At 45.5% G+C, this 19060-nt stretch overlaps 1 protein-coding gene across 3 annotated transcripts in view; it reads left to right on the forward strand.

Moving 5' to 3' along the window:
• LOC146396625 (uncharacterized) overlaps positions 1–19060 on the forward strand; it is a 506518-nt gene that overhangs the window by 39187 nt on the left and 448271 nt on the right. Inside the window, exons 2-3 of one of the 3 annotated variants that reach the window (XR_014827718.1) lie at positions 7879–7996; positions 9199–9298. The exons of the other annotated variants lie outside the window; for them this stretch is intronic. The gene's annotated coding sequence lies outside the window, so the exon portion shown is untranslated. The remainder of the gene's footprint in view (positions 1–7878; positions 7997–9198; positions 9299–19060) is intronic. 3 annotated transcript variants of the gene reach the window in all.

Here is a 19060-nt window from a genome sequence, read left to right on the forward strand (position 1 = left end):
CCCCCATTTGTTATGCATTTCACTATGGAAGTTAAAATAAGTTAAAATAAGCTTGGGAATGATTAGTCTGGTAGGAGTATGAATTCGTATGCTCAGACAATTAGGGATTAGGGCACAGCACATTATGATAACCACAGCCGGTTCAACGCACACTGTTTGCCTGGCCTGGTGGGTTTAGAGCTAATGGCACGTGATTCTTGTCCTCAAGGAATTTACGGTTTAGCAGAGAAGATGATGTAGGAATGAGATTGAAAGGAGCTAATTTTGACTGAGGACTTCAGCTGTGGCAGCCACGTGTATCAGGCAGTGGACTGGTGTTTGGGAAGGTGATGTATTCTGGGCTGCCTTTGGGCAGGTCCTTTTCCTCTCTGAGTGACAGTTTCTTCCTCTCTGTAGAGGGTCTCACGATGCATAACTCATTAGTTATTGAGGGGATTCAGTAAGAGACTGATTAGTTACCTGGCTTGCAGAAGGTGCTAAATCCATATTGGTTCCCTTCCCCATGTACATGGGTTACTGTGTACCCTGGTGACACTACACATGCATCTGACTCCACATTTCACTATGAGAGACATGCACGGCATCATCTGAACCACTGGACAAGCCCTTGCAGTTGTCAGACGCACAAATGGCCCCGTCTGAACAACTTGGTCACTACTTTCTCTCTGGGCGCCAGGTTGCCCCAGATCACAGGACATCTAAGTCACATTTGCTGAACTGGGCTGCCAGGACAGCTGGCTCCAAAGTCAATTGTCAGTTGCTTCCCTCGCTAAGGAGCAGGGGCTGAATTCTTCTTCATTACAGCCTGGCTGTGGATTAGGCATTATAAATAACATCATGCAGACAGCCAGATGGACAGCATGCCTAACTGGGTGATGCTTCATCTGTCCCAGCAGGGACAGCCCTGAAAATAGCATCTGAGAGATGGGGCAGGACCCACAGAGTCATTGTGTTCTTCCCTCCATTTAGTGGGAACCGTCTCAGCTCATCTCAGACAGGAAGGTGCCCTACCTGTTCTCTTTCTTATAAATCTCTATGAAGAAAGGAAGATCTGCTCAGACCTCTTTTCCTTTTGACAACAGTGAATGCAGTGTGAAAACTTTTCAGGGTTAAGATCTAGATTTAAATTCTGGTTGAGCCACTCATAAGCTGTGTGACCTCAGACAAGTTACCTTAGCTCTCAGTTCCCTCACCATTAAGATGAAAGACAAGAACAGTGCCCAGCTCAAAGGTTGCTCTGAGTTTGAGATGGGTTAAGGATCATGCTAAATGTTTGAAAATGGGAACTTTGATTTTAAGGAGGCATCAGGTTATCAAGAACTCAGCAGCCTCCCTTGGAGGGTGGACCTGCCTATCACTCAGGCAGGTCTAGCTCTTTCTGGATTAAATAGGACCCTGTCTGAAGGTCCACTTTGGTGCCAGCATACCGGTCTCCCAGGTCTATGTTATCATCCAGGAGGCAGAGTAGTAGCGTAATTGGAAGTAATAGGACTCAAGTCTTAAGTCTAGGTTGGGTGACCTGAGGACATAAGCTGATGCTTCAGGGGTCTCAGGGGCTGTGTATGAGGCTCTGTTCACTCCTCACACCCCCATACCCAGCCCAAGGACACTCTCCTGACATCTGATTTTATGCCTTAAACTCCATTAAAAATAGATTTATGCTCCAAGAAAAATTGGAGAGTTGCTGCTGCAGCCACTGCTGCTACAGTCCACTCAGAGGATTGTAATCCACCTCCGGTGACATCATTCTCAAACACATAGGAGGGTGAGTCTTCTTCCTCCAAGCACCATTGCTTGGCACTCAGAGTCTCCCCAACCTGACACTGGCCCCCTGCCCCAGCTTGCTCCCACATTTTGTCTACATCTTCGGTGCTCTAGTCATTAAACTCCAGGACATTCTCTAACAACATTAGATGTGGTCCAGCATCTTTACCTCTGTTCACTGTGGCTCCTCCATCTGGAATGCTGTCCATCTGTATCTCCACATACTCACATCCTATACTTACTCTTCCAGACCATGCTGAAATGTCCTTTCATATCAGAAGCTTTCTATTTTGATCTCTCCAAGCAGAGGTAAGCAATTGCTCATGTATTCCAGTATTTATTGGATGCTTACTATGTGCTGGACTTTGGAGGCAAAGGGCGAACCAAAGGAAATATGGCCCCTATCCTCATGGAGTTTTCTGTCCTGTTGGAAAGAGACAACTGTCAGATACATAAACAGCTGAATGTATTTAATTTACGTTAGTGCCACTGATGAAAGAAATAGATCCTAGGAGACTATAACAAAGGGGTCTGACTTAGATTGGTGTTTCAGAACGGGATTCTCTGAGGAAGTGATTCTGAAGCATTGGGACAAGTTAGCCAGGTGAGTGGGGAATAGAGAAAATAGCGTGCAAAGGCCCTGTGGCAGGACCAATGCTGTAGGGTGACCACATATTTATATCTATTCTAGACAGTCTCATTTGTCCTAGGTTTAAGTTAGTAGCACCTTCTTTCTGTATCCAAAGTGGCCTGGTTTAAATGAAAAATTATACGGTTTCCCTGTGATTGTGGCCTATTTGGGAAATAACAAGAAGCCCAGAGTATCAGGCCTTAAGGGAGAGGAGGGTCCAAGGCTGGAGAGTGAGGTGGGTGGGAACCAGACCATGTGGGCCCTGAAGGCTGGAGAGGTTCAGTCTCTATCCTGAGGACAGGGTGAACATCTGAAGGACTTCAGGCAGGTGCATCAGGATCTGGCTTACCTCCTGAAAAGATCTCCCTCTTTTCTGTTATCTTGAATGTTCTGGCCCATCCTCACCTGAAGATCTACCCTGCCTACTATAGGTTGTGGTTTCCATATTTCTTCTAATCCTGGACTGTGAGCTTCAGGAGGGATGGTGGGAACTTTCTGTGGTCCTCTCTCCACATACTTCTCCTTTCTGCTTGCTGGATGGTGGTGCCTCAGGCAATCTTGGGATCAAATCAACATCAGTTTGGGCAAAGCAGAGTTTTCCCCCCTACTCCTTCTCCTGAGCCAACCTAGAACCTCATTGGATGGTTTATGTGGATGACAAACTGACTTATTGTGTCTGAGCCATTGTAAATATGGGAAATAAATCTTGGAAATATTCAAAGGGAAGACAGCAGCTACTGAGCATTGAGCTCATGGCATAGTCAGATTCTGTATACTTTATATGTACAATTTAACTTAATTCTGACAATACCCACTTTATAGATAAAGAAATAGACTCACAGAGGTGACGTGACTTGCCCAAGGCTATGCAGCTAATGATGGACAAGCTGGGATTTGTACCCAGGAGTATCTGATTCTAAAACCAAATTCAAACCATGGAATTAACCATCCCTGTAGTACTCTCTTCATCAGCTGGAGCAGTTGGGGTGGGGGTGGGATCTCCACTGGGGAGACACTGCTCCCACAGAGCAAACACTGGGGTAGTGGATGTGGGTAGGCGACAGGAAGGGTGTCCCATGCCTGTGGCCACAGCCTCTGGTCCCATCTCTACATCAAGTACTCATCTCATGCAGGGGTGGGTGATGGTATTTCTTTTACCTGCCTGCATTTTGGCAGATTCCTCAGAGGAAATGCTCTTAGATTCATTTAAAAGTCTAAGCAGGGACAGCACAAATTATTAGTGTTTGAAATATTTATAAAGTCTCTTGTTTGCCATGGCATAGAAGGTGAGAGACTACAAATAAAAGAAAGCTGTGGATGTACCATGAGCAGAGGAGGGAAATGAAAAGGGAAGGGGTTTTGTCTGCTGCTGTCTTGTTTTCCAAGGCTACCAGGCCAGGTGAATTTTCACTCTGCCTTTGTTTAAATGAACTTCCTTTCTGCCAATCGCACCACACCTCCACCCTTAAGGTGATCCCCTAGACATTTGAAGTAAGGGCTTAAAAATCACAAGCCAGGAATTCCCGCCGTGGCTCAGCGGAAAGGAATCTGACTAGCAACCATGAGGACGCAGGTTCCCTCCCTGGCCTCCATCAGTGGGTTGAGGATCTGCTGTTGCTGTGAGCTGTGGTGTAGGTTGTAGACACGGCTTGGATCCTGCATTGCTGTGGCTGTGGTGTACGCCAGTGGCTACAGCTCTCGTTCGACCCCTAGCCTGGGAACCTCTGTATGCCATGAGTACAGCCCTAAAAAAGACAAAAAAAAAAAAAAAAAAAAAAAAAAAATCACAAACCATTAACATTCAGGAAAGCTGAGTGAAGGTATATGGGAACTCTGTGCTACTGGTTTTTAAAACTTTTCTCATTGTCTAAAGTTGTTTCAAAATAGAAAATTAAAAACATGGTTTCCTGTTGTGGCTTGATGGGTTAAGTACCAGACATAGTCTCCATGAAGTTGCAGGTTCAATTCCCTGGCTTTGCTCAGTGTGTTAAGGATCCAGCATAGGTTGCAGATGTGGCTCAGATCTGGTGTTGCTGTGGCATCGTTAGGATAAATGGCTGGGGAGAGAGTGGAGGTAGAGAGCTGTGTGTACAGATGATGGAATGCCACTCAGGGGTCGTGCTGGCCTGAGAACACACCTGGCTTCTGATCAGTCATTCATTCATTCATTCTGCAGATATTTATTGCAGCCTGTAATGTGCCATTATATGTACTGTGTGTAACTTGTGCTGGGTGCAGGGAATATGATGGATAAATAAGACTGACAAGGTCCCTGCCCCCTTGAAGCTTATAGTCTGTGTGTGTGTGTGTGTACATGTATAGACGGTAACTAGATAAATAAACAAGGGCATTTCAGATACAGACACATTTAGTAAAGGAAAACAAGAGGTCACTGAGTGAGAGTGTCTGATGATGATGAGGGGTGCTTTGACAGGGTGATCATGGAGACACTCTTAAATCACACTCATTTTATATGTAGATGAGGAAACTGAGGCTTTGAGAAGTTCGGTAACTTGCCCCATGCATTCAGCTAGTAAGTGGTCCAGTTTTGGATCCCAAGACAATCTCTCTGTAGTAGCTCCTACTCCTTGGTTCTGATTTCATTGAGCCAGCACAGACTAAGCCCTCTTTCTTCTTCCTCTATAAGTCATTTTGTGATTTGGAGACCAAGACCTGACCCTTCTGAGTCCTGACACAGACTCTTCTGTTTGTGCACGGGCCCCGGAACTAGCTGTGACTGGTAGCTCTGGGGCCAGCCTCACCCTGGCAGGCGTCATGCTCCAGGAGAGCACAGTGGCTCTGGAGACAGTGAGGCTGGTCCTGGCCCCATCACTTGCTTACTGTGGAACCTCAGACAAGTGTACCTCTTTGAGCGTCAGGTCCCTCCTCAGTTACATGCTGATACCAGTTGTTTTAGTTCTTGGCATCACTGAGAAGATCGAATGCTTGGGCAGCACTTGGCACTGAGCCCCAGCACAGAGTGGACACTCAGCTCCAACTTGGTGGGGCAGCTGTTTATCCCAGATCTTCTGATTACTTGTTGAGAGTCCACCGTATAAGAGGCACGTAGAGACCATCAGCCCTGGTCTTCATGGCCCTCAGCCCCAGAGTGACCCCAGGCCAGGGCCAGAAGTGGGGAGGAGAGAATTTTCTGACTCTGGGGCAGGGCTGCCAAAGCCAATTAGGGGCATCAGATGGACCGCGGCCTCCAGCACCCAAGCAAACCAATGTGGTAGCCGACGGAGGGGCCAGCTCGTTATGACCTTAAACCTGAATGCTCCTGCCCACATCTGCAGCTAAATAAACCAAGTAAATCATACTGGCAGATAGATAATTAAATAATTATCAGGCACTTAATAACAAGGAGTGGGTGTTCTGAATTACCATATTAGACAGTGTCTTTGAGGACTAATTGTTGCATTACATCAGAGTTACTCATTCATTATTCTTGTCATTTCGGGTGATAATTTGCACTTTAGGAGACAGCGACAATTTTAGCAGGCAATTAGAGACGTGTCAGGCCTGGCCCCGTGAGTTACTGTCACAATTATTGCCTTTTTTCCAGTGTCCTCATTTGCAGCCGTGTATTTAAGGGGATTTGGGTAATTTCAGGCCTGGGCAAAACAACCAACCCACGGGAAAGTGGCAGGGTGAGGACATAGCAGCCACCGCCACAGAACAAGGGACGTCTTCTGGGAAGTGGAGGTGTAGAGCTCAGGCCAGCGAGTGGAGCTGAATGAGGCTTTTTTCTCCTCTGGCCGAAGGCACATTCAATCTCCGAAAACTAGGGCTCTGCCTCCTCAGTAGTTCTTGAGACTGTCGTTCCTCTCCTGGTTCTTTGTTACCTACCCAACCCAGCCCTTTATTATGACTCACTTGGATATTTGTGATGAGCTCTTTGCAGGCAGAAGGAAGGGAAAGGAAGCTATATTAATGATTTTTTTAAAGTTCTTTTTTCTATGTTTTGGCATCTTTGTGCCTGTAGACCCAGAGTGGGACTTCCCCTCCCAGGGTTAGCTCATTCCTAGAGGGAGCAAACATTGCCTTCCACACACACTTTTGATAATGCAAACCAACCAATGCAAAGGCCACACACTCATCTACCTCCTTTTATCAGGCTCTTGCAGCTCAGGAGACCACCTCCCTGCTTGAGTCATCCCAGGGCCAGGTGCCAGACAACTGGGGAACCACCAGCCCTGTAGCCCAGCATCTATTGAAAATTTTCAAACTAGCCAGTCCCAAATCAGCTTACTCCTGCCTTGCCTGTCCTTCCTGTAAAAGCCATAGTCAAATTTCTTCCGTATGCTTTCTTCTTGCTCCTTCTTACTCTTGTCAGAAGCACCTCTTGGTACCTCTCCATTTCCTGATCTGTTGGCCTCACCATTGCTAATAAAAACACACTCCCGAACATATTTTAAAACAGAAGAGGAGTTCCTTTGTGGCGCAGTGGGTTGAGGATCCAGCATTGTCACCATAGTGGCTGAGGTTGCTGCTGTGGCACAGGTTTGATCCCTGAGCTGGGAACTTCCACATGCTGCAGACACAGCCAAAAAATAACCAAAATGGAAGAAACAAAACAAAACAAAAACAGAAGAAAGGAGGAGAGGGAAATAAGAAGGGAAAGGAAATGAGAGAAAGAAGGAGAGATGAAAAGAAGGCAGGAGAGAAGATTGAAGAAAAGAAAGATAGAGAAAGACAAGCGGAAGAGAAATCAAGGTGAAAGGGCAGGAAGGAGGGAGAGAAACTGGGAGAGTCAGGGGGAGAAGAGAGGAAGGGCAATTGCACATGAAAGCTATATCTGAAACCAACATTTTTTTTTTTTTTCACGGCTCAGAGTATTTACTTTTTGGTGAAATCCAATGTCTGGGTTCATTTAGCCATGGCTGACTTGTTTGACCTTGGTCAACTTGAGAACAGGCAGTGTGAATCAGTGACTCAGAAGAGGTCTTCAGAAAATATTTTTCACTGGCTCCATAGTGGGAAGCAAGAAAAAGAAAGCAGTATTCAGCCCAAATGTAGTACTCTGCCAAAAGAGAAGAGGTGGGGTGGGGTGGGGGAGGAGGCTTCCACCTCAAACCTACTACGTCTCAGCCCTGTCCTCAGCAGTTAGGTAAGAGAAGCCACGGAGAGGCTGAATCGGACCTCCCTTTCCCTTTGGGTTAGCTTTGGAAAGAGTCATCTGCTCAGGGTGCACCCACCTCCTGCAGAGAGCGCCACCCTGAAGGGATGTGACTCTTGGAAGTGGTAAAATGCAGAGTTTCAGAGGGTGGGTTTGGAGTCTTGGCTCTGTCACTTGTTTCTGTGTGGCCTTGGGCAAGTCACCTCTCTGATGTCATAATTTTCTCACAAAAGAGTCAGCACCGCTGTGTCTTAACAAAAGTAAGTCTGCAGAAGCTGGTAGAAAGCAGGTGCTTTTTAATAAGTGGGGAACTACTGTTTATAAAAGTTTTAATTTTGCATTATATGTGGGTCTCTGCCCCCAGGTGGTTTTGGTCTGGACCTACCATCTCCCTGGTGCTGTTGAGATAGAAGATGCTTATGGTGCCTGGCTTGGTTCCTCCTGGTGTCAGAACTACTTTCTCTATGACAGTCCCTCTGAAGGTTAGAATGCTTCTTTAATCTCACTCCTTAGGACATCCTGCCCCCTACAGCCCAAGTCCATCCCCTGACTGGGAAGAGGAAGGCAAGCTTCCACTGTGTGCCACGGCCCGGGCTAACCATATCACCTTCGTCATTTCGCTAAGTCTCACAGTGGTCTCTTATGTGGGTGCAGTTATTCCCACTTTAGAGATGAGGAGCCTGAGGCTAAGAGAGATGGACTAGGTTCCTCAGGGTGACATAGCCAGCAAATGGCAGAGTCAAGATTTGAAGATGACTCATCTTTCTGCAGTCCTCTCTGCCTCCTAAGATGCAATATCATGACCCTATGTGGTCCCCCCCTTACCAAGGAGAACGACTTGGGAAGCAGTGCTTTGAACCATTTCTCAGCAAAATTGGCTTCATTCAGCTAAATGTGTCTTCAGCAGATATTTAAAAATTTGTATTTGAATAAAAACACAAAGCATTGAAGCATACAGGCAACCAGGGGTAACACTATCTATCTATCTATCTATCTATCTATCTATCTATCTATCTATCTATCTATCTATCTCCCTATCTCCCTCTCTCTATCTCTCTATTTCTATCTGTCTGTCCATCCATACCATACACGGACATACACCCACACATACCCTACATACACTTGCATACACACATATATGCATAACCTAAATGGAGTTAATTAAATTAAAACCACAGTAAATCTGACAGACTCAGATTAACACAATGGTCAAAACTGTAAGAAATACAGTATTTTGAAAAAGAATAAATCCAGCCAATTACAGATTTATGTGGATGCCAGCACAGTAACCACAGTTTTACAATAATCATTGATCAATCAACGTTTTATGACAAAACTATAATTTTCATGTGTTTCACCCTCACCTAAAAGTTTCCTCATTTGCTTAATTCCCAGAAAGTGATTCTGTAAATCTTTCTCTCTGTGATATTAAGTAGATAATAAGAATGCCGTGTAAGATTTGCTTATGGTTTAAACCACAGTTGCAAATGATTTATAATTAGGGCCAAATCTAAGACAAAACATTATTAAAGTCAAAACCTGCTGTAAATTGGCCTGGTCTGCTTGGGCCTGTAGCAATTTATCGGTGTTTGATGACAGTATTTCCTCTGGTGCGATCCAAGGGGTGAGCTGACACCAAGGGGAGATATTTGTGAGTAAAAGGATGCTATGGAAATCATTGCAGCCTCCCTGCTGGGATCCGCCAAGGGGACAGAAGTGATTCCAGGAGCCACCTTTGAAGGCAGAACTCTCAGTGCGGGTTCCTCCAGGCAAGTCAGCTGCAGGTGAGGGACCCGAGTCTACCCAGCTTTCCCCATGGGCTGATCACATTGGGATTTTCAGTTCAAGAGGTTATTTGGAATAAGTCCAACTATTAGAGAGTCATCCATGTAAAATGTTTATTGAGCACTTATTATGTAGGGCTACAGTTCTTTGAAAATGGAACACATGTCCCTGCTTTTATGGTGTGGAGTGGGAAAAAGACAGTCAAGACTTCTTCCTAGTAATGGTGGTGATGGCGATGCAGGTGGGAGAGGGCAGGAATGCAGGTGGGGGTGGGAGGGATGATAGTAAGAAGTGAGAGGGACTCTGGAGGAGGTTGGGAAGGAGGCCATTAAGGTCCATTTACAAAGAGTGGTCAGGGAAGGCCTCCTGGAAGAGGTGGTATTTCATCAGAGTCCTGGGTGAGGGAATAAACCACGAGCTGTCTGGAGAAAGAACATCTCAGGAGGAGAGACCAGTAATTGCAGAGGTCGTGAGAGGAGAGTATCCCCAGCAGGAGCCCAGTGTGGCTGGAGCGAGTGAGAGAAAGAGAGAGGGAGTGAGGAAAGGGGTTGGGTGCTACTCAGTGCACTGAGAGGACCTCATCTTTCCAGTGATGAGAGGCCATCAGAGGACTTTGAGCCAGGTAGTGATCTGATCAGAATAGCATTTTAAAAATGATTGCTCTGACTGTTGTCTGGAGAACAGACTGTAGGGGGCAGGAGTGGACGCAGAAAGGTGAGATAGGAGAATTTCCTGTCCACTAACTGTGAAGGGAAGGTGGCTTAAACCAGTTGTGGTAGAGAGGAGGAAAAGGGTTGCATTTGAACTCTTTTCTGCGATTGAGTCGACAAGACTTGATATTGGATGTGACAAGAAGACAGGAGTAAAGGTCGAGTCCCAGGTTTGTGGCCCGAGCAGCTGGGTGAAGAGCGTTGCCATTTCCTGAAATGGGGAGGACTGGGTTGTGGTCGCAGTTTGGATAAAGGGTGGTACTGCATCAAGTCTTTAGTGATGGACGTGTGAAGTCTGAGATGCCATTGGTGTCCAGCTGGGGATGTCAGGGGGGCAGGTGGATATATGAGTCTGGAGTCTAGGAGAGAGTTCAGGCTGGAGATATAAATTTTGAAGTCATCAGTCCAAGGATGGTTTTAAAGCCATGAGATCACCAAGAATTGAGGACAGATAAGTATAAGAGAAGGTCTGTCTGCAGGCTGAGTTTTGGAGCTTGCAACATTCAGACATTGGAGGAAAGGAGACACACCCAGCATAGGACATTGAGAAGGAGCTGTCATTGACATAGAAGGAAATTCAAGAGACTAGGGTATCCTGAAGGTAGGAAAAACCAAGGGTGAATCTATCAACTATATCAAAGACTGCTAGGAGGTCAAGTAAGATGAATAATGGAATTTGATCATTGGCTTTGGAAACATGGTGGTCTTCAGTGACCTTGACACCAAAAGTTCTGAGTCCTTGGACCACACTTGGACATTTCATCATCAGCCTTTGCTAAGAGACATTCCAAGAATCAATGGTATCAAAATCATTTTATTTCTTCGAGATATGTCTTTGAGGAACATCCTGAACTGCTTCACAGCTGCCTGTCTAGCACCCGTGGGAGGTATTTTTCCCATCAGAACATCAAGGAAATCTCTTCTTTTGAACAAGTGACTGAATTTTCCATCTTCAAATTCCTGGATTCCTGTTTCCTTCTTTGCATTGGCCACCAGTTGCCTGGCACCTGCATGGGGACACGTTTTTGTGTGCCAGACGTACTCTTGGCTCTCTCTTATTTTTTTTATTCTCATTTTCCTGGTTCCTTTCCCCTGTTTACCTTGTGTATATTATTTTAATCCTCTGCTAATGTGTGCATTTCTCTCTAGTGTGTATATTTCTGGTATGCAGTCACTGCAAATCATTTTGGAACCATATTGGGGGGGTAAATATTGTAGCAAATGCCAAATGTTATGACTGTTTATAGATACCACTGGGTCTTGATTAAGAACTTGCATGCATCATGATGGAGAGGAAATAGACCTGGGCATGGAGCCAGGAGATATTTATTCTAGTTCTGGCTCTGCCACTAAATAGCTGTGTGACCCTGGCAAATCAATTCCCCTCTCTGAGCTTCAGCTTCCTTGATTATCACATACAGGGGTTACAGTAGCTCAGGGTTAGCAAATATGAGGCACAAATGCACTGACCATCATCTAGCTCCATAGTAGATCTCACTGATCAGTAAGGTCCTCTTTGGCACTGAGCTTAAACAGGACAGTCAGAATCCTTTTTAACACAGTACTTTAGACTACAACTACAAATTAATAGGAGCTGGCATACTAAATGAGATCTTGCATTTTAGGACTAAATAATGTCTCAGAGTGAGATTGATTGCTAGCTGAGAACTGAAAATAATACCTGTGGTGACATTCCATTGCCCCCCAAGAAAAAATTCCAAAGCAGAGGGGGTGGGAAAGCTCTCTAATAATTATGAAGTGCACCATGAATATCATAATATTTGTCATTGAATATATCATCAAGAATGACATTTGGACCATACGTTCTATTTAAGATGAGAATTCGAGAACTTGAGATGTAAAGAATTGCTACCTATCCAAGTCTGAATGCTTATTCTCGATGATAGATTTGTATTCTATTGGAATAAACAAACTCATTTAATTTCTACAATCTTTAAAACATTTTTATGTGTTTTCTTTCCCAATAGAAATAAGAACAAAACCCCATATTTCTATTCTAATCACCTTTCATATGTCTGGGGAGAAGAAAACTTTTCTTAACAGACAACCTAGGTAATTACTTTTTAATTAATTAGTTGATTAAAGAATTCCCTGTCACCACATATAACTGAGTATACATGTCTTTGTTCTTTGTCCAGGATTCATTGAGCCCTAACTATGGGATTCTTGTAATACTAAGACTTCCTTCCAATAACTTTATGAGGTGGTTAATTTTATTATTCCCATTTTATCGCCAGAAAATTGAGACTCAAAGAGGTGAACCAACTAGACCAATGTGTTTTCTAAAAACATCTTCAAAGGCATCCCTGATATGATCAAATTCTAATCATAAAGTTGTTATAATAATTCTGATTTCCTACCTTTGTATTTGAAACATCAATGGAAAACTGATGATGGCTTCAATAGAGGGTATGTGAACAGGATTCATGTCAGAGAGAAGGTGATATTTTCTACACTTATCCATTTCCTCATTTAATCACCACCTCAAACAGTGAGGTAGGCACTGTTATGATAGCCCTTTTCCAGATGAGAAAATAAGGCTTTAAAAACTGTGCTGGTCTGAGGTCTTGAGATTTGAATCCTATGTGTGTTCAATCCACATTCCTTCTTCTGTGATGAACTTCCTCTCAGGATTAAGCACAAGTAGACATCACTCCTTTTCAAGAAATGATGAGAAATGGACAAGGTGATTTTTGGGGATTTCCAAGTGTGGGCCCTTTAAAAATTCATATGCACAGATGCTGGGGGTGGAGGGAGAGAGACTTGGCCACGGGGAGACAGTGGTGTCAGAAGCCTGCTTGCATATGGTGATCTTGATCTCCTTGTGGGTGACAAGTGGGTTACCAGGCTCTGCAGGCAGAAATGACTTTTGGGGATCTGCTCTGGTCCAGGCACTGCTGGCAATAGTTACTGAATGAATGATTATTGAATCAGTGAATGGTTACCCTACTTGTTCCCCCTCCACATTGTCAGACCAGACTCTGGTAAATATCCCATACGCTGCATCTTTTGAAAACCCCTTTCTTATATTGAGCCTTAAGCGCCATGCCTGCTCTGCCCTCCTTAGCTCCAGTGGCACTAACAACTCTCCTACCCACCACCCCACCCATTTCTGCCTTTGGAGCTGCATCCAGGGAATTTGCTGCAGCAGCAGGAACTGGCTGACAATACAATTCTTCCTGTTTCCTGGGAAAGCCTTTATTTTGCTTTGTTCTGCACTTGAAAGTGAGCAGGCACAAAACTGTCAGGAACAGCGCCTTTAGACTGTGCCGTCTGGGACACAAGGGATGTTGGGCTGGGAGTGGGGAGGAAGAAGGAAGCCAGCTTTGGGGGCAAGGAGGCTGGATTTGAGTCCATCCCCTGCTGTGTGACCCTGGATGCATCATTGGTATGCACTGAACTTAGATTCCACTGTCTTTCAAATCCAGGAGGCTGGGTGAGATGCTCCTGAGGTTTTTTCCCAGGTCAAAAACATACGTTGAGGAATAAGTTCACAATCAGTGCTTTGCGGAATAAATTCTTGCTGGTCCGATTTAAAAAACAGCAGCTCCCTGATCCTTCCCTGAGTGCATCTTTTAAGAGATGTGGGAGAGAGGGTATGGGGCCCCTAGCTTTGCAGTAGGGGAGGATAGGGTAGAAGAAAGACTTGAAGATAATGAGAAATTGCATCAACTTTCCCCAGAGCTGTTTCTGGTTCTTGAAGCAAGCAGAAATAAAGCGGGGGGGTGGGGGGAGGAGGCATTTATTTTGGAGCTGTATCGGAAGCAGAAGTGTCAACTGGCTGAAATGCCGCCTTCTTCTGCCGGCTAACGGTGTGGGTGACAGCCCGCACATCCAAATGAGGGAGCGATTAGACCACGCTTGCCTCTGAAGATGGATTTCTTGGTTGGGGGAACGGGCTGGGGGCTGGGCTGGTGTTGAGGGGACGGCAACATGAGGCTTTGGCAAGTTAATTAGGGTTCAGGAGTCCAGCAAGCGGGGAGAGAGGCTGGATTTGCATAAAGCCCATTTACATAATGTTCTTCACAAATTGTGCAGCCAGAAGGCTTCTGGGCTGGCGGGAAGGGGGAGGTAGTTACATGCCTGAGGCAGTAGCAGCCAAGGGGGAAGGGCGAGGCCCAAGACAGGCCCCCCCCCCCCACTTGCCTCCCTCCTGCCCGTCTGTCCCCACCGTGGCCCGCCCTGCAGCAGCCTTTCCCCAGGTCTCCCCATACCACTGCCATTCATGTCCCAGCCCAAACTGCCCTGCACCATCCTGCCTCCCCAGTGCATCTGATCTCTCTAGTGCCTCCGTGATCATTGCCCCCTCCCTTGCTTTAAACCTTTCCATGGTGGCTCCCTCAGGATGAAGTCCTGTCACCTTAACCAGCCTATTGACCCCTCCCTCTCCCCTTTGTTCCCTCTTCCTACCTAAGCTCAGCCCCACCGAATGACTCTTGGGTCCCTGAACATGTTTTGCTCTCACACACCTTTGCCCCTGCTGTCACCTGCCTTGGAATGCCCATCCCACAAAGGCCACCCTCTCTTTGTGGCAAACCCCTGCCCCCTTGTTCCAAATGCTCACCCTGCTGTTAGGGTGTTTTCTCCTGTCCCTGCAGCCTCCTCCAGTGGACTGAAAGCTCCTTAGGTGTGGTGGTGAAGCTAGAGCTTGTCCTACTGTGGACTACTTGCTCAGGGAAGGGTCACTTTCCACATCAGGCTGTGACTCCTCCAGGAAAGGGATTTGCTTGATGCATCTCTGTATCCATCTGGGCAGGGATGTACAAACAGGGGGTGCCCAATAAAAGTTGATTGGATGAATGAGATATGTCATCTCAGACAGATTTAAACCAAGTTCTTATCTGCCTGCGATGAGCCAGACCAGCTCTTTAATTTCTCTGGGGTTCTCTTTCCACCTTCTTTCTTGCTGTAATTAGCAACTAGTCCTGTGTCTGAGCTGCAGTGGACAAGGTAAAGGCTCCTGGGAGAAGGTGGTCCCTGAGTGGACCCTCCACTGGGAGGGATAATAAGAGGTAGACACAAGGGGAAAGACATCCCAGGCTGGGCAAAGATGGAGGTCAGAAAGTACAGGGAGCATTTAGAACATAGGAAGAGTGGTGAGTGGGCTGGAGCCAGAGGTGAAACAGGAAAAACTGGGTGAGCCTTTTTTTCTTTTTGTCTTTTTAGGGCCACACCCACAGAATATGGAGGTTCCCAGCCTAGGGGTCAAATTGGAGCTGTAGCTGCTGGCCTACACCATAGCCACAACAATGCAGGATCTGAGCCGCGTCTGCAACCTACAGCACAGTCAAGGCAATGCCAGATCTCTAACCCACTGAGCAAGGCCAGGGATCGAATTTGCATCCTCATGGATGCTAGTCAGATTTGTTTCTGCTGAGCCAAGACAGGAACTCCTGTGTGAGTCTTGAATTCTGAGCTTAAGAGGCTGAAATAGAGCTCGTAGATTTTTGTATGCCTTTAAGATTTATGTTCAAGAAGAAAGAAAACAGTGGCGCCTAAGCGAGCACCTACCACGTGCCACTAAGCAGACGATTTCATTCAACAGCCACACACAGTAGGTATTACTCCACCCACCCCCTTGGGTATCCAGTTATCAGTTTGGAGAATGGGCATGCTTTCCGCACTCACCTAAAGCTCAGAAATGGTCAAGGAAGGTTTTGAACTATGGTTTCAAATCCTGGTGGGCCTTCCAAATCTGATTTATTTGTGTGTTAAGAGAGAAAGAGGCCCGAGAGAGGCAGGTAGACAGGTTGCTAGGGAGAGAATGAAAGGAGGGAATTAAGGGAAGGTGGCTGAGAAAATCAGAAGGAAGGAGGCAATGCACTGGTATCAAGGAGAGCAGCAAGGATGCTTTTGCTCCAAGACAAACCTGTCTAATAGGGCTTTCTGTGATGATGTTCTGGGTCTGCTGTCCAGTACAAGAGCCACCAGCCTTATGTGGCTACTGAGCCCTTGAAATGTGGCTGGGTAGTTGAGGAACTGCATTTTAATTGCATTTAAATTTAAATGTAAATAGCCATGTATTTTAGTGTATTAATTTCTATTTAAAATTGAAGGGCCATCTGAAGGTGGTGGCCATGATATCAGAAGTGCCACACTAAGAATAGTCCTTTTTTTCTCTCAAGGGCTGGGCTTGGGTTTCCTTTGGGTCCTTCTCGGCCTCCCAGTCTGGGACTCAATTCTGAAACAGGCGTCCCTGATGTTTTTCTCCCTCACATTCCTGGACATCCCACCCACACGGAGGTTTAATTTTAGTTGATTCCCTCTCAAGGACAAAGTATATATTTTTATTTTAATTTATGTCGCCTGAACCATTTCCAAGTTTCACTTTTAGAACCTGTCAATATTAGTGACATGTGGCATTTTAGGTACTTTTCTGCTGGTGGGGCCGAAATTTATTGTCATTTTATGTCACTCGGCAAAATGCACAAAATGCCAGAAGTGTTATAAACAGAGACGATTTATGTTCGGGTTGGGGTAAGGTTAAGAGAATGAATATAATCCATTTTTTTTTCCAGAGACTTTTATGTGAGTGTGCTGGCCGGCCGGCAGGTGCACATTTGACACTCGGTGGGAAGTCTTTTCCAAGCAACAGGAGATGGCAGAAGCAGACGGAGCCCAATTACTGCTGCTCTGGACTGGTCACACTGTGCTGTGTGTGTGTGGGGTGGGAGGGGATACTGGTCTTGGTACCCAGCAGGAGGCTGTGTGCAGAGTAGGTGCTCAGTTAGGGTTTGGGGAAGAAAGGATAAAGAAGGGGAAGTTGAGACAAAAATGCAAATTCAAATAACTCCTTTATTCCATCCTCATAAGAATGATCTTTTGGAATCTTGTCACTGCACTGCTCTAAACCTTTCAATGGCTTCCTAGGACCCTTGTGTTGTAGCTTATCAGCTCCATCAAGATCTGGCACCTGAGAATGTCTCTGTCTCACCTTCTCTGAGTTACTTGCAGTGCTCTGAAACTTTCATATTCTTACTCCGTCTTGCTTTTGCAAATGCTTTTCCTACAACCAGAAGTGTCCCCTTCCTCTTTCTCCTCTTGGTCATTCTTTTTTTTTTTTTTTTGGTCTTCTAGGGCTGCACCCACAACATATGGAGGTTCCTAGGCTAGGGGTCTAATCGGAGCTGTAGCCGCCGGCCTACACCACAGCCACAGCATTGTCAGATCTGAGCTGCATCTGTGACCTTACAACACAGCTCATGGCAACGCCGGATCCTTAACCCACTGAGCGAGGCCAGGGATCGAACCTTCAACTTCATGGTTCCTAGTCGGATTTGTTAACCACTGAGCCACAATAGGAGCTCCTCTTGGTCATTCTTTAGTAACCGGCTCCAACTCTTCCGTTCCTTGTGACCATCACCCCTCTATCCTCCCAAAGAGAGATGATTCTCTTTGGAGACTCTCTTGCCATATGTATATGTGTATATATATGTGTGTGTGTAAAGATATATATATCTTTATTGAAGGACTTTTCCTGTTGCCTTGTTTGCTTTGCTCTCTGTTGCTCCCTCAAGTAGCACATGGTCTGGGGAGTCGCATTCATCTTATTCTGTGTCTGTACAGAGAAGGTGACAAAGGAAAGATAATTGGATGCTATAACAAATGGGTTCCAATTGGGTTGGTCCTCAGCATCCCCATTACTGGGTGAGGATTCAGCTGTGTTGGCTGTGTTAAGTAGGTTACCACTGTCTGCTTCCTCTCCAATTTCTAAGCCTATGGCTGTTGTCTTACTCAATGTGCCCTGTCCTTAGATGTTTATGCTTTGAAAAATTTCTTTTGTAGAGTTTCTGTTGTGGCTCAGCGCAAACAAATCTGACTAACATCCATGAAGACGCAGGTTTGATCCCTGGCCTCGCTCAGTGGGTTAAGGTGTTGCTGTGAGCTGTGGTATAGGTCACAGATGCAGCTCAGATCCTGTGTTGTGGCTATGGTGTTGGCCAGCAGCTACAGCTCCGATTCGACCCCTAGCCTGAGAACTTTCATATGCTGTGGGTGTAGCCCTAAAAAGACCAAAAAAAAAAAAAAAAAAAAAGCTTTGTTGTAATTTTATTAGGTTTTGCTGAGGGAAATATGTTAAAAGGGTGTGTAGTTTACCATCTTAACTGGAAATCAGTAGCAAATGAAAGTCTCTGTTAGACTTTGGGAAAATTGCTTTTCTTCCCTGGGTCTCTGATTCTTCATCTATGAAATGAGGGCGTTGGGTTGGATGAGTCCTAGAGTCCAGCCAAAGTTTGAGACAGGGACAGGGCCTCCTCTGTTATGATCACCGTTCTACTTGTGTTGTGAATTCTCTGTCACTGGTGTCTTGCCTCCCAAACTGCAGTCAGTGGAAAGTTTTGAAGTTTCCCCTTATTGAACCCATGGTGACAGTAACTGACTCTCATCCAGTTCTGCAGCTTTCTTAGAGCTCTCACCCTCACCTAATGAAGGTCTTAGACCAACCCAATGAGAAATCTTGAATCCCATTTTACAGATGAGAAATCCAAGCCTTAGAGAAGGGAAGGGACTTGCCTAAGGTCATAGGGCAAATCAGTAAGGAGCCAGGTGCCAATCTGGGTCTGACTGACCTCTGACCCTGATGTGTCCAGCATCCCACCCTTTGTGGATGCTCAGCCTATATTTGTTTGGAGTGGGAAGTAATGACACTTGGAATGGATGATTGAGGAGCCATAAAGCAAGAAACAGCATTTAAAAATTAGTTATGCAGCATAGTGTTTTCAAGGTTCATCCACATTATAGCATGACTTTGCACTTCATTCATTTTTATGGCTGAATAATATTCCATCATGTAGGTATATACCACATTTTGTTCACTCATCAATTGTGAATAATGCTACTACTCTGAACATTTGTGTACAAGTGCTTGTCAGATGCTAAGTGAAGGAAGCCAGACAAAAAAGGTCACATATTATATGAAACCATTTATATGGAATATCCAGAATAAGTGAATCCATATAAATAGAAAGAAGACTGGGAGTCACCAAGGCCTGGGGAGGAGGGAATGGGAAGTGGTTTCCTTTGGGGGGG

Source organism: Sus scrofa, chromosome 14 (assembly GCF_054392235.1).
Source record: "Sus scrofa isolate SSC_HxYL_T2T_F1_AM1 chromosome 14, Sscrofa_HxYL_maternal_Yorkshire_Landrace_v2.0, whole genome shotgun sequence".
Classification (NCBI taxonomy): Eukaryota; Metazoa; Chordata; class Mammalia; order Artiodactyla; family Suidae; genus Sus; species Sus scrofa.